Consider the following 20,487-nt stretch of genomic DNA (forward strand, 5'->3'; position numbering starts at 1 on the left):
AAAAGGGCTAAAGCTAGAGCACTCGTTCAGTCTAGGCTTCAGGGCTTCCAATAATGAGGCCGAATATAAGGCCCTACTCGCTGGGCTAAAAGTCGTCATGGATTTAGGGGCCAAAGAAGTGGAAGTTTACTCGGATTCTCTATTAGTAGTTAATCAGGTGCAAGGGAACTTCAAGGCTAAAGACGCCCGGATGATTGAGTATCGACGGCTGGTAAAACAAACCCTAGGCAATTTTCAAATGTCAAGATTGAACGAGTAGCACGGGGACAGAACCAGCACGCCGATTCCTTAGCAACACTGGCGTCATCGATAGCTGACATGGTACCTTAGCTGATCAGGGTGGAGTTAGTGACCGAACTAAGTATTGTAGCTAGAACGCCAATTGCTCAAGTAACCATAGCCGAGAAGTGCTGGATAGACCCCATCATTGACTTCCTCGCAGAAGACCAAGCCCCGGAAGACGAGAAAAAGGCTGCCAGCGTAAGACGAAATGCTGCTCGGTACTGGTTATCTCCTGATTGAAAATTGTATCGGAGATCGTTCGAAGGGCCGTACCTGCAGTGCCTTCGTCCTAACCAAGCTGAAGAGCTCCTAGCCGAGCTGCACGAGGGTGTGTGCGGTAGCCACGTGGAGGGACGATCATTGGCTCACCAGGCAATGACTCAAGGGTTTTGGTGGTCGCAGATGAGGAAAGATGCAACCGAGCATTCCCAAAGATGTGAACAGTGTCGAATACATGCACTGATGATCTACCAGCCTGCCAGAAACTTGAACCCAGTAAGCAACCCTTGGCCGTTCGCCCGCTAGGGGCTGGACATAGTCGGGCCTTTCCCCAGGGCTACGGGCAACCGGAGATTTTTCTTGGTGGCAGTAAACTTCTTCACCAAGTGGGCAGAGGCGGAAGCATTGGCAAATATTCGAGATGTTGATGTCAAGATATTCGTGTAGAGGAACAACGTAACGAGATTTGGTGTTTCAGAGTCTCTTGTATCGGATAATGGTCTGTAGTTCGACAGCAAGGCCTTCCGAGAATTCTGCAGTAACCTCGGTATCCGGAACCGGTATTCTACTCCAGCATACCCGCAGAGTAATGGCCAGGCGGAAGCAACCAATAAAGCCATCGTGAGCGGGTTAAAGAAAAGGTTGGAGAGCGCTAAAGGCAGGTGAGCCGAAGAATTTCCGAGCGTCCTGTGGGTATACCGAACCACCCCTAGGAGATCCACGGGAGAAACACCTTTCTCCCTAACTTACGAGGCAGAGGCCGTCATCCCCGACAAAGTGAACCTGTGCAGCGCCCGAGTCATGGGATTCGCTCTGGACGAGAACGAGAAGCTAATGGCAATGCAGTTGAACTTGCTAGAAGAGCACCGGGAAGCAGCCACCATTCGGCTGGCAGAATATCAGCAAAAACTCGCCCGGAGGTACAATAGAGCTATAAGAAAGAGGGAGTTCATGGCAGGAGATCTAGTACTTTGCAAGGTCATGGGGAACACGTGAAACGTTAGTGCAGGGAAACTGGCTCCTTCTTGGGAAGGGCCCTACCGGGTGACTACTATTGCAGGTGCAGGGGCATACTACTTGAAGGAGATGGAGGAGAAGTCGCTTCCTCGGCCCTAGAATGTTCGCAACTTGAAAAAATTCTATCATTAATCGGTTACTTTCTGAGGATGTAGACTTGGTGTAATTTTTGCGTTTCAACTTATTTATTATAACGGTATTTGTTCATTGACTGATGGTTTTTACCCTATTATTTTTAGGTCATTAGTGCTGGGAAATAAATATAGAGAGAATCACGAATGAGAAGACACCTTAGTCACGTTAAGGATAGAAACCCATCCTCGGTTCGATTCCTATCATCGAGCAGGTGGAAACCTTAAACTACACGCATTCTAAGGACAGAAACCTATCCTCGGTTCGATTCCTATCACCGGGTAGGTGGAAACCTTAAAATACACGTATTCTAAGGACAAAAACCTATCCTCGGTTCAATTCCTATCACCAAGTAGGTGGAAACCTTAAACTACAGGCATTCTAAGGACAGAAACCTGGTTCGATTCCTATCATCGAGCAAGTGGAAAACTTAAAATACACGCATTCTAAGGACAGAAACCTATCCTCGGTTCGATTCCTATCACCGAGCAGATGGAAACCTTAAACTACAAGCATTCTAAGGACAGAAACCTATCCTCGGTTCGATTCCTATCACCGAGCAGATGGAAACCTTAAACTACACGCATTCTATGGACAGGAACCTATCCACGGTTTGATTCCTATCACCGAGCATGTTGAAACCATAAACTTTTTTCACCCAAGGACAAAAATCCATCCTCGGTTCGACCCCTTAAACTACATCACTCTTGAGACAGAGACTCGCCCTCGACACTGCCCGCGACACCGAGTTACCAAGAACCTAAGGGCGGGAGGGCTAGTCCCCGCTCACGAGAAGCGAGAAAGGTATGATGAGTGGCCTGACCATAAACATGTGCAAAATTGGCATTTATCAAACAAGCGATAGGGAAACACAAGCGATATTTAAACAATATTAATCAAAGTCATCCAAGAGGTAATGAAATTGTTCCATCGCCACAACCCGGCAATTTAGGTTCATCAGACACAAAACCAACAAAAAGAAAAAGAACAGAACTAGATTTTTAAACGGCAGGGACAGTTGACGCAAGGGGAGTAACGGGCTGCTCGGTTCCGCTTCCAGCTGTCTGGATTATCGGTGGGGTTTGGTCTTGAACAGCGTTGGCTCCAGTACGGACATTGCTCATAACCTCCGGTTCATCTGTTTCCACATGAGCATCAATATCCCGCACAAAATCCCTCATGCTCGGAGTCTCCTCATCATCAGTAGCGTCGGCCCGACTCTAAACGGCGGGGAGTGGAAGGGTCGGGTAAGGGATCTGCTCAGGATTCCATAGCGGGGAGTCCTCAGCCACTCCCATTGCCTGAAGAGCAGCTAGCCACCCCTCCTTGAACCCATGGCGCCGAGCCTGGTGAATGATCGATTCCGTAGAGTTTTCAGCTTCCGAAAAGCCCACGTTGTACCATTTTTCCTCGCAGGCCTTGAGGGATTCCTTCAGGTCGGCAATTTGATCGGCTTGAGTTAGATTCAAGCTATCCGCCGTTGCCAGCTTGAGCTCAATCTTGCCTAGCTTCTCCTCTAGGATGGTCAACCTGTTCTCAGCTGCTCGTCGGGCCTTCTCAGCATCTATTTCCTTCCTCTCTGATGCCACGATAGCCTCCCCTTTTTCCCTAGCAGTAACCTCGGCCACGTCCTTCAATGCTTTTTCCTGCTCAGCGGCCTCAGTTGCATCTTTCAACCTCCCGTCCATAACACCAGTCAACTGGGCGGCCTAAAAATAGAAAAGGAACAAAAGAGTGAAATTGGGAGAAAAGCTATACAACACGACGAATGCGGTAAAGAGATTAGGAAATCACAGCAATGGTGTGCCATTGTAGCCGCCTAACGAGCGTTTCATCGTCGCCTTCTGAAAAATAATGGACTTCCTCGAGAAGCAGGAGGTCGTGCACCGAGCTCTGAGCTACCCTTCCCCCTTCGCCCTTCGCCCTTGTCCCACAGACGAACGCTGGCACTGGCTGGTAAAGGCTTATCACCCAACTAAAAAGTGGGTTGCCAACCGACCTCCGAGTGGGAAGAAAACACCACATTCGTCCCGACCCAAGCTGTTGGTGGGGTGACAACCAGTGTCTCCTGGATCCTGGACCCACCCCTTGCGCAGGGCGGAGTCTTCCGTAGGGTGTCAGATGGGGGGGGAGCATTCTTCTCTGCGACTCTTTTTCTCTTCCTGGTTTCACCCACAGGAAGAATTGGACCAGTCCCTTAGGGGAGTTGGGGTTGAGAAACGGATCTGGCGCCAAGAATGAACTGAGCAAGAGTCATCTCCCTATGCTTCACCATTTCTCCCACGTTGTCGAATTTAGCGCCCGAAGTACCTGCTGGTTCGGTCGTTCTTTCCTCGGCCGCTAGAGCGGCGTTTTTAGGTTGTTCGACAGCTTTGTGCCTTCTTTGGTTTTGGGACACGCGCTCGACAGACTCGACCCTCACAGGAGAAATGTCATCTGCAGTTGTATACCGAGGACCAAGTTCTCGAGCTTCACCAGTAGTAAGCGCGGGAGGAAGGAATTTTTTCTGTCGAACGTCGACGTACAACAGGAGCGGACTATCTACCAAGAGTGTCTAGCTGAAGTTTTGCCAAGTATTGTACACCGGATTAATGCCGAGGATCAGATGAGAGGCTCGAAGTTTCCCGTTGTCGTGCACAAAAATCTCCGACCCCAAAACAAAGTTAAGATCCCGTGCATGTATGAATCGGGAGTCTGGCAAAAACCTTTTTGATTCTGCAGCAAATTCGAAAACAGACCGATCAGGTAATGGATCAAACAATGAAAAGATGCATAGTCAAAAGTAATCAAAGGTTCTTGGTACCGACCAACATTACGCGGCAAAAGTGGGTAGAGTAGCTCACCGGCAAGCCAGTTGTCGCGCACCTGAACAAACTCGTTGGCTGAGTTTTTATTAGAGTCAGGCAGGCAAGAGATAAGCCGGACTCGCATATCTCTAGTTTTCAAATAATAGTCACTTGAAAAATGGCCGCACAGTTTATACATAAAATTGATGTCATGATGATTTAGTTGCAATCCGAACAGCTGATTTAGCTGGCTGACGCAACTAACGACTCTATAAAAATTTGGGGGGAGCTAGTCGGGGCATAGACCGTAGAATCCTAGGGTACCTATTATGAGGGGGTCTACAGGGAATCTAACCCCACCCTCAAGTATTGACATCAGCAAAAAAAATGCCGCTTTCGAATCAGCGGCCCTCTCGAGTTCGATATTGCCCATATTGCAATACGCAATGTCGACATCCTCTAGGACACCAAAGGTCTCTCTAAAACTAGCCAAGGCTGCCCCATGGGTGAGAAGGTGAGAATACCCCATTCCTAAAGTGTGAAACGAAAAAGAATTGAAAAAAGAGAGAGGTAAGGAAAACTTACTTTGGGCTTTAGGGAGTGGAGAACTGAGGAGGAGTTTTTTGCGCAGAAAAGGTATGCTCGGCAAAGGAGGGATTGGGAGCATAAGGAACACAAAAAATCAAACGGGAGCCCAGAATGGGCTATTTATAGGACTTTGAGGCATTTAATGAGGTAGAACCGGGAAAAACCTCCCAAACTCCTATTAGGTAACCACCCCACATGTGAGGGCACGGTTTACGAACCGTCAGGCGGTTCACCAACCGTCGGGCGGGTCACCAACTCCAGATTCTTAATTACTGATGTGACAACCTAGTGCGACACCGTTTTCGAGAAACCTACAATGACGATTGCCCTGACCACGTGCAGGGAATGGGCACTCACGGGAAATTATCATCATGATCTGCTCGGGATCCTTGATTCATTACCATAAGCGGAGCATGAATCAAGGAGGGGCTATTGTACGGGTGCCACCCTCCTTCAAGCCCACTCACCCAGAGGCCCACTAATGTAATAACACGTGTGAGAATCTATCACTGATCACGAGTGGAAGCACTCACGGCATGGCCGGCGAGGGTGGAATATCACTCGGCAGCACTTAGGGGATACCACCGCCGAGTACAGAACCTCCTGGTGGAGTGGGTTCCAACGCTACTGTCCTCTTATCCCATACATCACCAAACCTCCACTTAAGTGAAATGGTATTGGACCTTCACTCCGTTGCCTAGGGAATGCCCCTACTGAGCATCAGGCCCAGTGGTGGAGCTAGTTCCAATGCCACTGCCTCCCTCTCCCACTCACAGTTAAAGACTCTACTTAGGAGATACAGTATTGGACTTCTCCATCCACCCACCAGGAGAATGATCATGACCATTCCACTAATTTTGGCTATAAATAGGCAAGGAAGCTTCAATAGAGGGGGCTGGTAGATCCGAAGAAGTGAGATTAGAGCAAGAGATCATCCTAGAAGAAGATGGAAAGAGATTAGGGTAACAAGGGAAACTGGGATACTGTGTTTGCTGAGCATAGCATCACCCATTGTAGGACATCCAAGAGCCCATCATACAAATAGATTGTGAGCCCAAATACCTCTCAGGCCCAATAACCATATCTGGGTACGCACAAACTCAATTTCAGAGGAATTCTAATTCTTCTATGTCCTTTATTAGTTATACTAGGACACGTGCCTTTTCATCTTTACAGCTAAAGACTCGTGCTGTGTGGGTGAGAAAGGAGCCTAAGACTTCATTGTTTTTTTTTTGTTTGTCCTCTACTTTAATTCTTTCTATCTAAAGTAGGGCTCTCCTTGCTTGATTTCTTATATGCTTTTGGAATCATGCTTTCATGCATCTGTATTTTTCTATCATGCTTTCATGCATATGCATCTTTCTTTGATACTTTGATGTTGTTTGTCTGTTATCGTTTGGTTATTTAGTTTTTATTTTGTTTTATTTTCAAAATTAAAAAAATTAAGGAAAATTGAAAAATACAAAAACAGTGTGTGCTTGTGTACATTGGTTCTTGTGAACCTTAAAATGGCCATTGAAACAGAGTTTTCTAAACTTTGTATCTCTTGTAGCTTAGATGAGCATCTCTATGCACAACTAAGCAAGTGAGCTTTGTGGCTCTTTGTTTGTGATGAGTAAGGTTAAGTGATCTCTTGTACTTAACACTCGTATCACTCTTTTTGATAGGTAGGACTAGAAAATCCTAAGAGAAAGGCATAAATAACCATCTCACCACTGTTACCCGCCAATCATGATATGACATCTGTATGCTTTGGCATAGCAAAAGTGCAATGTCAAAAGCTTAACATAATTGAGTATTTCTTTTCTCTCCTCTGTATACCCATGCATGGTTTGCTTAATAAAAAGAAAATATGCAAAGAAAAATAAAAGCAAAAAGAACAAAGTGCTTTAAATATGATTGCAAGCTTGTTTTCTAGGAGATGTGGGAGTTATAGGATGTACCTCAAAAGCGATAGTCCCCATCAAACAGTTATGATTGTGTGTGAGTTAAAGTGATTTTCTCATATCTCAAATCGTCATAATATAGAGACACTTATGCATTTTTGCAATGTTTTCACACACAACACGCAATATTCTTTGCTGTACTTGATACATGTGCAGGTACAATGTGATTTGGCCATCAAAAGGTTTACATGTGTTGATGTATACTCACTAAACTATCTTGACTTGTTTTTGAAATATAAAAACAGTTAGACTTGTTTAGTGTGTGTGTGTGTGTGTGTGTATGTTTTGGGATCCATGTGCTTAAAATTGTTGTTGAGAAATGATTTTGAGAGTCTAATATGTTGATTGGATCATTGGCTGAGTTGCATGCGTGATTACATTCATGTCTGTGTTTTTCCCTTCTCAAAAAACTGCTTTTAAAAGCTGGCTCGACACCTCCTCGATACCTGGCTGTCTGTCGAGCTTTTTCTTATCGCAATCTCGACATCTTCTCGACACTTGGTGGATCGATCGAGAAAACTTATGTCCTCTCGATAGCTTCTCGACACTTGGTGGATCAATCGAGCTTCTGTTCTCGTGTCTTTGCTTTGTTCCTCGACACCTTCTCAATAGCTCTATCTATCGACATTGCTTTTCTCGACACATTCCTCGACAGATGACTCAACACCTCTTGATTCATCGAGATCCTTTGCATGCATTGTTTTTTCACATGTTTTTGCATGTTTCTCTTATCTTGTCATCCATAGCATCTTGTTTCATTACATTCATGCATTTTTATGAATCCTTTGTACCCCCTTGATCATTTTTTATCATCTTTATGTTTCTCGAGTGAAGCTTTCTAGCTTCTTGTACCTATTGTCAATCATGACAAAAAGGGTGAGAAATTGGAGAATTTGTGGTTTCTTGCTTTAAGATTCTACAAGTTAGGGGGAGAAATACATGCTTTTGTAAGGGGGAGATGTGTTTCATCTTGTTAGGGGGAGTGTTTACCTCTTGTTGTTGTAGGAGCTACTTTTAGCTTCTTGTTCTTGTACCTTAGGTCTTGTGACCATGTTTACATACATTGTGCTTATCTTTGATATATATATGATGATGTATGTTATCTTCACCTATCTCTACATGTGTTGTTTCTTTTCTATCTTTATACACATGCTTCTTTATTTGTATGCAATCTATTATTTTTGCTTCACACAAAGATGCCTTAATGTGCTTTGTTTAAGTGTTTCAAAAATACAGATTGTCAAAGTCTTCCATGCCATGAACTCTCTTATTGCAAAGTTTTTCAAGAGTTTGTGTTAGGGTAGATTTTATTGTATTCAACAAGTGAGTATGAGTTGAGTGATTTATGACTTCTCTCATATGTTCATTTGTTTGTTGTGGTTTTGTCACGGATTGCCAAAATGGGAGATTGTTAAGGACATATTTTATGTAGTTGGCTAATCCTTTGACAAAACACACTTTAGTTCTATTTGGGTAGATCTAAGATGTGCTTAATACTTCAAAGAACATGTTGTTCAAGTCTAGTATTAAAGCCATGAAGATTGGACCAAGAAACAAGTGAAGAAAAAGTGTTCACTAAAGTTGGACAAATAGCTGGACACCTGCGGACACCTGCTCGACAGCTGTTCGACACCTCTATATATCGAGGTTTGATGAAGCTCGACAGCTTCTCGATCGATCGAGGTATCTATTAAGGTTACGGAAATTCAAATTTTCAGATCTGATTTTTGGACCAAGCTTTTGTATTTGTGTAGGGATTCTTTTCTCACAACCCTAGACATATATAAGGCTTATTTTAGAGGCCGCCACATAAGATAATACAAGGAGAACATATGCAAAAGGTGATCGAAGCCTTGTTCTCTTAAAAAGAAGCTACTGCATCTTTGCGCCTTAGGGTTTTGTAACCAAGTGCTTCTTGATCTTCATTGTTAATGAAGTGAAGAACTTTGCAGCCAACATTCTTCTTTCTCAAGTTGGTGAGTGAGTCATGTATTGGGATTCGTGCAAAGGAGTTAGTCACGTATTGGGATTCGTGCATCAAAGGGTGGCGTTCATATATTGAAGAGTTCAGAGGTTCTGAAGTGGTAGAAGGTTTCTACTGTGAGTTCATCTACGGGGATTGTAAAGTCTAGGGACAAAGGTTTTATACTAGATCTGAAACTTCTCTTTACTATAGTGAATTACTTTTCGAGAAGGTTTTCCCCCAGGTTTTTTACTGTGAAACTGGTTGGTTTCATTGGTTTTCCTGAGTCATCATATCTTGTCTTATTTACTTTTCCGCTGCACTTATATTTGACATGATATTGATGTTTGTTTGTTTTAACAAGTTTTATGCATAATAAATCTAATTAAAACTTAGGTTTAAAACTTGTTAATTCTATCAACCGGGGTCTAAATTTCCCAACATTTATAATTCAAATTCAAGGTTTTACAAGTAACATGACTAGAAAACATAAAATAATAAAATGTCATAGAATTGTAGCCAAGTTTTTCGTAAATAAAATCCCATTACATCATTACATGACATGTCTTAAAATTTAGGAATAAAAGTATATCTTAAAACCCAAATTCAGATTCTATTCATATTACATATCTTACTAACTACTTTAATCCCACATATTACAATATAAGATAAAACTTGAAGCTAAACCTTTTTTTTTTTTGATGAATCGATGCTAAATTTCTATTGGAAAGTATAATATAAACCACATTACATAACCCTTATTTTATTACGTTCCAAATTGAGAAAAAATTGACCTATAAAAACAAATTTTTTTTTTTCAAAATTACAAACGTGCTAGGTGAAAACGTCCAGTCTAAGTTTCACATTTTGCAAAAAAAATCATTAGATTTTACTGGTTCAATTGCATAAGTGGTCCAATTAAACAACCAAACCAATTTAGGTATCAATTCACCAAATTACTAGTAACTATGGCCATATGTTGGTTTTATATGGGTTGACAAAAGGGTTGAGTTAAATTCTTATTAATATAGTGTTTTTTAAAGTTTGGGTGGATCAGGTTTGGATTGGCAAAATTTTCAACCCAAATAATCCAATCCAATCCATTTCATTAATGGTTTAAAATATGTATGTATTTTTAAATTGGTTAGTTTGATTTATTTTGGATTTTGGGACTTAGTTCAAATTTGTTAGCTTGATTTATTATGGTACTTTGAGATTTAACATTGATAAAAATTGAAATATTAGACCTAATTGTGTAAATTATCATAATTTATCAAATAATGTGTTTAAATCGTTTAATGAACAGTCGAGTTTTTATTAGGCGTAACAAGATAACCCTAACCCAATCCCTATGAGTTAAGTTCAATTGAAAATTCATTGTAGCAATACTCTCACCCTTAAAGAGTTGTGTTTCAACTTTCAAGTATATAATTCTTAAGTGAGTTTTAATTAAGAAAATAAATTTTACGTGAAGTAAATCGATTTTCAGCACAATTCAACTCTTAAAATGGTTTTTTTTTTTTTTTTTTTTTTTTTTTTTGAAGTGTAGACTCGAGGTAGGGAAATATTGACTCAAGTTTGAAAGCTACCTCCTTGACGAAATAACTTACCAAAATGCATTATTTTGCGAAACCAGCCTATATATAATTAAGTGAAAAAAAAAAATTAATTAATTTAATGCATATATCCAACAAGGAAAAATAGTGGAAAAAAAAAATTAAAATTCCACTGCAGCCTTTAAAAATTCCAAAACAACCCTTTTATGAGTTTATCCTTGCTTAAAAAAACAAAATTAAAAATTAAAAATTAAAAAGCAAAAAACAAAAAACAAAAACAGCCCACTGAGTCGGTGAGTTGATTTGAAATTTTAAAAAAATCAAAAGCAATTCAGTAATTACAAGGAAGGAACTATCATATAGCCGCTAAGTTGAACCGACTATAGTATATATCAACTCACGTAATTGTTTAACAAAGTCGCAAACTTATATATGAGAAGAGACCACTTATTATAAGTCGGCTTAAGATTATAGAATCCTAGAAGAAGTAGAAGAAGCTAGGACAACCGACATAGCAGCAAAGGACTTTATATTTGTGTAATAGTTTCCACTGAAGAAAGGACCATCTCTGATTCTCTCTGTAACTCAGTCACAACTAAAGCACTCTCTAATTTCTCTAACACACTCTTGTGTATTGGTCTCCAATGGAGTCCACCTATAACTTTCACATATGGGAAGAAGATGAACTACCCGACTACAATGTTGACGATATCATCCCCAACACCCCATATTTCTTCATCAACTTATACTTTCGCTTAGTCTCAGAAGAATACTCACAAACCACTTTCCTCGTATCATCCAACGATCTCTTCAATAAAACCACAATAATCATGGACAACATGTTTTCCGATGCACCAGGTACTGTGTCCCAAGATGCAACCAGCGTAGGCATCCATGCATCTCAATGCCCCATGAAAAAGACTAACATATTTATTGACCTTGGTCATGATGAAATACATTATTCCAAGCTAGTTAGAGAATTTTAATGTTTAAAATTATAATGTCTCTTGGCTCAAAAAAAGAAAAAGAAAAAAAGAAAAAAACTAAAAGACAAAGCATAATAGACCAAAACACTGCGTTCATTAACTCCAAATCTTTTTTTTTTATTGTAAGGTTGAATTTATTCAATCACTTATTGGCTTTATTCCATACTAAATTTGTTTGTATTTCAGCAATTAGATGCCTAGTATTTAGGTGGGAATCATGTAAGGGTTGTGTGTGAAGAATTCAAGTTTGTGTGCGAGAGTGTGAAGAATTCAAATTTGTGTGCAATTAAGAGGATTCTCGCGATTGGATCTCGCAAGTGACTTGCAAGTGGTGACTCACCAGAAGTGCCACACATGTGAAGTATACAAGAAGCTGAAGGGTCATGACAGCTAGAGCATTACTGGACAAAAAATACAGTCTGGCCAGTTAGTTATTTCGCGACTAAAACTCGCAACTAGTCACAGTCACGAGTCAGTCGTCAAAACCCCCTGTTATGCAAAAAAATGACTTTTCACATTCCTTCTCATACCTTACTATAAATACCCTTATATCCATGAAATGTAGAAAGCTTCCAGGGAGAATTTTGAGAGAGAAATTCTAGAAAAAAACAAGATTGACTCATCCACAATCTTATACGTTTGATTCTCAAATTCCTCTACTCTCACCATCTCCATTGACATACCCTTGAGAGGACCTTTAGCCAAATCCTTATCACACCATACCTATATCAATGACAAGGTTATTTGGTGCTTGGGAAGCAGTTCAGAAAGGATCAATTCATTTGGCTGATGCAATGAGCTTATTGTGGGATTCGGTAAGCTAGAGAAGACAAAGTTAGGCTTAACCCTATTGGAGCAAGTAGCTTGGAGGGCTTAGGTGCATCAAGTAGATTAGGCTTGGAGGGTTTATTGCTATTCATGTGTCCCAACTAATTTTGTAGTGGATCACTTTACTACTTGGAAGGCGGCGAAGAGGTTTTTCACCGAGTTCTTTGATTTTTCTTCAATAACAATTGCCGGTGTTATCCTGTGTTTGCATCTCTCTAACCCTTACTCTTTACTTTTAATTACTATTGTGTTGTGATTAAATTATGGCTTAGAGTAGTTTACTTGTTTGGGTATAGCTTATATTTATTATTCCACACATACATTGTTTGAATATAAGCTTATGTTGGTATTTTGAAATTGGGGGTCTAAATATTCACTAGTGTTTTACACACCAAGTGAACTTTCAATTGGTATCAAAGCAGGTACACTTTGTCAAATTTCTATATCCTAAGTGTGATCCTTGACCCTAGAATGGATAGGTCTCAAATCCTAAATGCACTTCCCTTCTTTGATGGGAGTAATTATGCCTTTTGGAAAGTGCGTATACGTGCATTCTTGTGCTCTATTGATGAGAGCATATAGGATGTTGTTGAGAGTGGATGGACTAGGCCGGAGGTTGCCAAATCTACTTGAGATAAGGCAACACTTGCAGCGGCCAATGCTAATAGTAAAACTCTATATGCTATATTTTGTGGTGTCTCACCCAATGAATTTCACAGGATCTCCCATGTGACAATTACCAAGGAAGCATGGCAAATCTTGGAGACCACTTATGAAGGCACAAAGAAGGTGAAAGACACCAAGCTACAAATTCTCATCACTCGTTTTGAAGAACTAAAGACGAGCGAAGATGAATCGTTCGACTCCTTCTATGGGAAGTTGAATGAAGTGGTGATTGGCAAATTTAACTCGGGTGAAAAAATGGAGGACTCCAAGGTTGTTAGGAAGATCCTACAATCATTGCCAAAGAGTTTCTGTGCCAAGGTCACTGCAATTGAAGAGAGCAAAGATCTTGATGAAATAAAAATTCAAGAACTCATCGGTTCTCTTCAAACTTATGAGCTATCTCTACCATCACAAAGGAAGAGCAAATCTCTTACTCTCAAGACAATCAATGAGAGAGTCGGAAGCTCTAGATTCTTCGGATAAGGATGAGGTTGAAAAGGAGGTGGTGTACCTTGCAAAGAACTTTTGTAAGTTCTTAAAATTCAAGAAGGATGGGAAGAAGTTTGAGAAAGGTAAATTCTTGAATTTCAAAAGGGATATGTAGGACTTCAAGAAGGACTCCAAAGAATCCTCTTCATCTCAAGCAGTCACGTGCTATAAGTGCAAAAGGCATGGCGATGTGAAGAAAGAATGCCCCACTTATTTGAAGGCAAAGGGTAAAGTATTTGCTACTTCCCTTAGTGACTCAGATAGCTCCAACTTGGATTTGGAAGAAAGTTGTGACAAAGATGGAAACTACAACGCCTTTATGACTATTACACCCATGGACTCTTCGGATGATTTGAGTACTCCAGTGGAAGAGCTCGGTGAACACACCAAAGTGGAGTCTATGGGACTTGGAGAGGAATCCGATGATGAAGATGAAGAATGCAGCTATGAAGAAGCAAAGGGATTTCAAGAATCCTATAATTCTCCTCTTGAGAAGACTGGAGAGTATGCTAAAGTGGCTAAGGCAGCCATTAGAAAAATGAAGAAAGCTGAATAGAATTACAAGAGCATACCTGTGAGGTATAAAAAGACAAAATGCGAAGTTGAGGCACTGAATGAAGAGTTAACGAAGTAGCACTTGATGAGGTTGAGGTATGTGAAGAAAGAATGCCCCACTTTTTTGAGCTTGAGGTTATTCAAGCCAATGCCAAAGTAGAGTAGGTTGCTTCAAAGAAACTTGATGAGGTGCTTGCATATCAAAAGCCCTTTTTCTAATAGAAGTGGTTTGGGAAACACCAGCGAAAGTAGCTCAAGCGCTAATGTGTCTAAGGAGATGAAGTTTTTTAAAGCCAAGGAACCAATGGTACCAACTCCACCTGTTGAGAATGTGAAGGTTGAGAAGATGCCAAATGTGATTGCTCAAAAGGTTTCGACAAAGCCTCCAAATCCATTTGTGGCCAACCCAAGACAAAAGGGAAGTCTCTTCTAAAGACACAAAGAGGTCTTCAAATTGAACATTTTTGCCACCATTATGGAATCCGAGGACATACTAGGCCAAATTTTCACAAGCTTCAAGCCTTGAAGAATGCGGGTCCTCAAAGGCAAAAAAAGGCAAGGAAAGGGGAATTGGAACCCCAAGCAATCTAAAGGGCGAGAAGTAGATCTCGATATTGGTGATGTGATGAAGATGATAGACACCATCACTTCGTGTTTGGCAAACTTCACCCTAAGGTTTGAGAATCACAACTCAAGTACCCAATCCTCTAAGAATATCACCCCAAACGCACGTGCCGTGTGGGTGAAGAAGGGTACTCATGATAAGCACTAGAACATGTCCATGCATCAATTCTTTCGATATGTTGTGACATTATTGGTTGTTTGCTTATGTTTTCATTCTAACATGTTTTTATTGTTTAAAAAGTTTTGAATGTTTGTTTTTCTTTTTGATCAATCTTTACTTGTGTAAAGTTGTAATTTACAATTATTTTGTGTTGGCTTTAATTCCGTACCAAATTTGATTGTAATCTTATTCAATCTTTTGTACCCTGTATTTTATGTGGGACTTATTTGTAAGGGTTGTGTATGAGAGAGAGAATGTGAAGACTCAAGGCATCTATTGAAGAAAAAGGAGTTTTAGCGGGTAGCTCGTAACTAGCCATCCCGCGAAGTGATGCATGTGCCCAGCACATGACTGGAATGCAAAGAGTCATGACAGATGGTGACAGCTGGTTTTCGCGAGTGTCTCACGAGTAAGGCCTTCCTGCAGGATACCCGCGAAACAGTCTGTTTTGCTATTTTATCCTATCTGCTCCACTATATCCTCATACACACTATATATACCATCATTACCCACATATTGAGTAGAGAGCTTTTCAAAGAAAAAACCCTAGCCTCAAACCCTTGAGAGTGTGAGATTGTCATACCCACAATTCTCTACACCATCTATTGTGGTTTTCCTCTACTCCTACCTCTTCATTTCCATATCCTTGAGAGGTTGATAGTCCAAACACTTACCACACCCATACTGAGTGTCTAGTGAGGTTTTGGCACTGCTGGGAAGTATTGGAAGAAGCCAAGCTTTGGTGGATGCAATCGGGCGCATTGCGGGTTCCGAAAAGCTAGACAAGATACGATTCTGAGAAGCCTTGTTGGAGTAGGAGCTTGGAGGGCTTAGGTGCACTGGGTAGACTAGGCTTAAAGGGTCTCTTACTATTCATGTATCCCAACTTATTGTCTAGAGGATCGATTTACCGCTTAGAGGGCGGCGGAGAGGTTTTTCGCCGAGTTCTTCGGTTTCCTCTTCGATAACATATTGGAGTGTTATCTTGTTTTTGCATCTCTCTTCCCTACTCTTTTAGCTTTCATTTTACTGTTGTGATTTGTTGAATATGGCTTAGAGTAGTTGTCTTGTTTGTTCGTTTGCATTTACTATATTTTGCACTTAGTTTAAGTTAGAGTAAAATCAACCGAGCCTTAATTTATTAATTTGGGATCTAAACAACTCTAGTGTTTTTAACACAAATTCGAGCATTCAACTTGCATTGTGTCAAAAATCCAAAACACATAAAAAGTAGAAAATTCAAAAAGTTTGATCGGTATTTTTGTGTTTTGTCACACGTATGTTTAGCCTTGTACCTCTGTACAAATGGCTTTGTGCATTCAAAAGCTTAGCTTGTTCTTTATGCACTCATATCATTGTGGGAAAAATCTTAACATCTATGTGACTATTGTAAATAGATCTTTAACTTTGTCATGAATGATAAGCCAATAGTTTTGTTATTCTTGAAACATGCACAGACTTGTGCTTATATATTTTTCCACTCTTTTATGTTTTTGTTTTATAGCTCAACAAATGTCAAATCTTGAAAAAAGATAATGAGCTACAAAAGCCGTCACACATACTAGCATTTGACCAGGAAAAAGGAAAGCGACTTGTATTAAAATGTATGGTGCCCAAAAAGCAAAAGGCTTGCTCATAAAATTGGAATATCAAAAATTTCAGACATCAATCTCAAAATGAGATGTAATGAATTGAAAGAAGCCAAATGAAAAGTTTCAGAGTTATGTAATCAAGTTCTTTGTGGAAGGTCATATATGCACACTTCTATAATTGAGATTGGTCACTTTACTTAGTGCTAATTGTGTATGTCTTGGTTGAATTGATCATTGAAGTTTCATACTAGACTAAGGACTATCTCACATTTGGTATCCACACACATCACACATGTCTATGTTTAATGAATGTTTTATTCATTTGTGTGATTGTACTTGATTAAATGTGTTGTACATACTCAATCATATGTTGATCAAACACAAAAATATTTTTGAGTATTCTAGTTTTTTTTGGAAAGTGTTTTTGTTTTCACTCGCGAGTCATGCCAGTTGCAAGGCCCTAGTCGTGAGCTTATTCTGAAGCTCTCGCGACTCTCTAGTGAGTGAGTCCTCTAGTCACGAAAAACACTTAGAAATTTTTTCAAAATTTCTTGGTTTTGGTCATTTGCATGAGTCATTTTCGTGACTATGTAGCGAGTGGAAGCTCTAGTCGCGAGCTTAAACAGAAGCTTTCACAATTCACTCATGAGTGGATCTCCCAGTCAAGAAAAAGACATACAAAATTTTCAAAATTTTGTTCAAGGGTTTTTGGAAACTCGTTTTTGTGACTTGCTTGCGGGTTATATGAGTCACAAAAATCACATGTTTTGTACAAATAGGGTTAAATCTCAGACAGTTTTAAAAAACTTTTCAGTTTCCCTCGCATCACGTGCATAACCCTTTGTCTTCTCCGCCTCTCCCTCTTCCAAAACCGCCATTTTCACTCACAAAACCTCCATTTTCTTCTTCAATCATTCATCAATCTTCAAGAAAAGGTATGGATTTTCTCTTATTTTCACTGTATTTCAAGTTTCTAGCCCTAGTTTTCTTGGATTTTGTGTATATGTTGAGATGTTGAAATATGGTTGTTGAATATGGTTTTGTTCATGTTTTGATGAGTATGATATATGGGTTTTGTTGGTTTTGTTAGTATAATGTCGTTTGTACATGTTTTCATGTTTGTTCTTCATTTTTATGCATTTTACTATGATTTGTGTTGCGTTGTGCATACCATGTTAATGATAAAATGTCTCTTAGATGTTTTGCCTATATATTTGGACTCCATTGAGTACAAAGATTGTGGGGATAATCATGTTTCTTTGATTTTGAAACATCAAATGATTATGTGTTTTCACACTTTGCCCTAATTTGCACACTTTTGCATATGATGCACACGCACACACCCTCTGACATGTTGAGTGAATAATGCCAATGATTCTATTATGATGTGATTTTTAGCATCTTCACATGTCAATTTTTTTTTTTTTTTGGATTGCTCTTTAAATTCCAATTTTTAGGGTTTTAATTCAAAGTTTATTTTGCTTTGGTACTAACTTGTTACTGATCAAGTTTGTTACTGGCTATTGTGCTCTGTTTTATGGTATTTGTTGCTCTGTTTTTGCAAATGGCTCCACGAAAGACCACTGCTCAGCATGGTGACAAGAGGAAACGCATGGACAATGACCTATTTCGATCTCCTCATCACTTTGAGAGATACTCCAAGCACTTTGAAAAGGCTCCAATCATTCAAGAGAGATATGTGGATTTTGTTGACCTCAAGGATTCCTTCGTCCCTAGCTGTTTTGAAGGACGAGGTTGAGAAAAGCTCCTTGGTGATCTCTTCGTAGTTTGTGAACCTCTGATCAGAGAATTCTATGCAAATGCACTCAAAGAAGGTTTCATAGAATGCTAGGTTAGAGGTCATGCATTCACTCTTGATGTGGGGGACATTGATGATATCCTTGGACATGGAGAAATAGATCATGAAGATTTCATTCCTTACAAGGACAGAATGGTCTCTCTAGAAATGGTACAATCCCGAATTGGTGGCTTTAGAGAAGGATAATGTCTCAACACAAGCACTTTTCCTTCGAATTTGAGATGCCTTGCCTACATCATGATGTCCAACTTGTATCCGGTAAGGAAGTTGACCACCATCAACAATGCTGGAACCATCTTCCTCATGCAGCTTCATGAGAAACTCTACAATGACATTGGTGCTCATTTGTACACCATTCTTGTCGAAGCTACAAGGACATCCTCAAGGCCAAAGATTATTCTCCCAAGTCTAATTATGAGGGTCCTTCATGAAAATGGTGTGGAGACTCCACGACACATCAAGCCAATTTTGTGTTTTTAAAGTTTAATTGAACTTATTCTCACTACATTAAATCATGCATCATTCAATTGTACTGTTCATGCATCATATAGATTGTTATTTTTCTATATTGTTTTGTGCTAACTTGCAGTCTGCCCTTGGTCTTTTGTTTTCTTTTCTTTTGGTTTTTCTGTCTATGTGCCTTGTCCTATCCTTAGAACCATGCCTAGGAAAACTAGAGCCAATAGGAAAGCCTCCTCTTCTTCTACACCTTCTTTTGAGAGTGATAGGTTTTTTTGTGACAAAAACCAGGAAACGTATGAGACCTTGAACCTTTTTAGGAACGTCTAGGCTGAGAGAAAAGTTATTCTAGATGAGGTTGATCCTGAGATTAGGAGAAACTTTGAGCATAGGGGTTGGTTACCATTGCTAGGTATTTCTCATCCCCCTCCGGCTACCTTGATCAGAGAGTTCTACTCGAACCTCTCGGTCCACTCTTATGATCCCACTACTCTTGTGAGAAGTTGGATACAAGGTGACAAGTACACCATTACTCCTTCAATAGTGGCTACTGCTCTTGGGGTGCCAATTGTCTAGCATCCTGTGTATCCTTACAATGAGTCTCCTCCTCTTGATGACATCATGTCATACATCACTGGTACTTCTATCTAGTGGGGTTTTGATTCTCGGATCACGTCTGCTGAGTTTACTGAGATTCATTATCTTTTCTTCAGGATTGCTTGTCATTCTTTGTGGCCAATCTCTCATTTGCACACCATTCCTATCGAGAGATGTGCATTTTTGTATGCCCTTTTAACCGATGCTCCTATGAGTTTTCCTCATCTTTTCATTCAGTCTTTGACTGAGGTTCATCTGAGTAGTTCTGTTTCTCATGCTCTTTTCTTCCCTGTTTTTATTCATCGGATTCTTTTACATTTAGGTCTAGAGAACTTTCCCACGTCTGAGCCTGTTCATATTATTGCTCCTATAGTTGCCACCTTTCTTAGGCAAAGGGCTGCTCAGATGAGAGCAAGCTCTAAACGTCCTAGGGTTGAGTCTTCTGGTGTCACCCCTCCTCCTCCGTCCTCTACAGGTGATACTTCTGCTGAGCCATCTGTCGATCCTGCTACTGCTACTGATGTTCCTCCACCTTCTACTTCGAATGATTCCGACATTCATAGTATGTTGGAGACTATCATGACCATTTAGGCGGCTCATGGTCAGCTTTTGGTGGACATGCTTGATGGACTTCATGCTTTGCGAGAGGATTTGGAGAGTATTAGACCGCCACCTCCTTTTGATGATGAGTGAGTGCCCTTTGGTAATTCGTCACAAAAAGGGGGAGTACATATGTAGAGGAGTTTTTGTTGTTAGGGGGAGATTTTTGATGTTTTGGAGTTATGGAGTTTTTAGATTGTATCTAGGTACTTCATGATGTATTTACATTTTTGGCTCATGATGTATTGTGTTTGGGTTATGATAGGGGGAGATACTTTGATGTTATATGTTTCTTGTTTCACATTATTTATTGGTTTATATTTATGAGGTTATTCATGATATATGTCTTTATTTTGTGTTATGTGAAATCAAGAAGTTATATTTGTTTACTTGTATTGTCCTCACATGTGTTTATGTGTTTGTTAAGTGTTACAAGAATATACAGGTTGATTCAGTCGTACTGCTGTCTACACTTGCAATTGATGGATAGTAGTTAGGTTGAATTTGTTGTGTTGGGCTATGATTTTATATTGGGCTGTTTTTATTTGTAACTTTGAGCAATTTGTTAAGTTTGTGTTTTGTCATGAGTTACCAAAGGGGGAGTTTGTTGGGTTCTAAGACTT

The sequence above is a fragment of the Castanea sativa genome, chromosome 4, assembly GCF_040712315.1.
Source record: "Castanea sativa cultivar Marrone di Chiusa Pesio chromosome 4, ASM4071231v1".
Classification (NCBI taxonomy): Eukaryota; Viridiplantae; Streptophyta; class Magnoliopsida; order Fagales; family Fagaceae; genus Castanea; species Castanea sativa.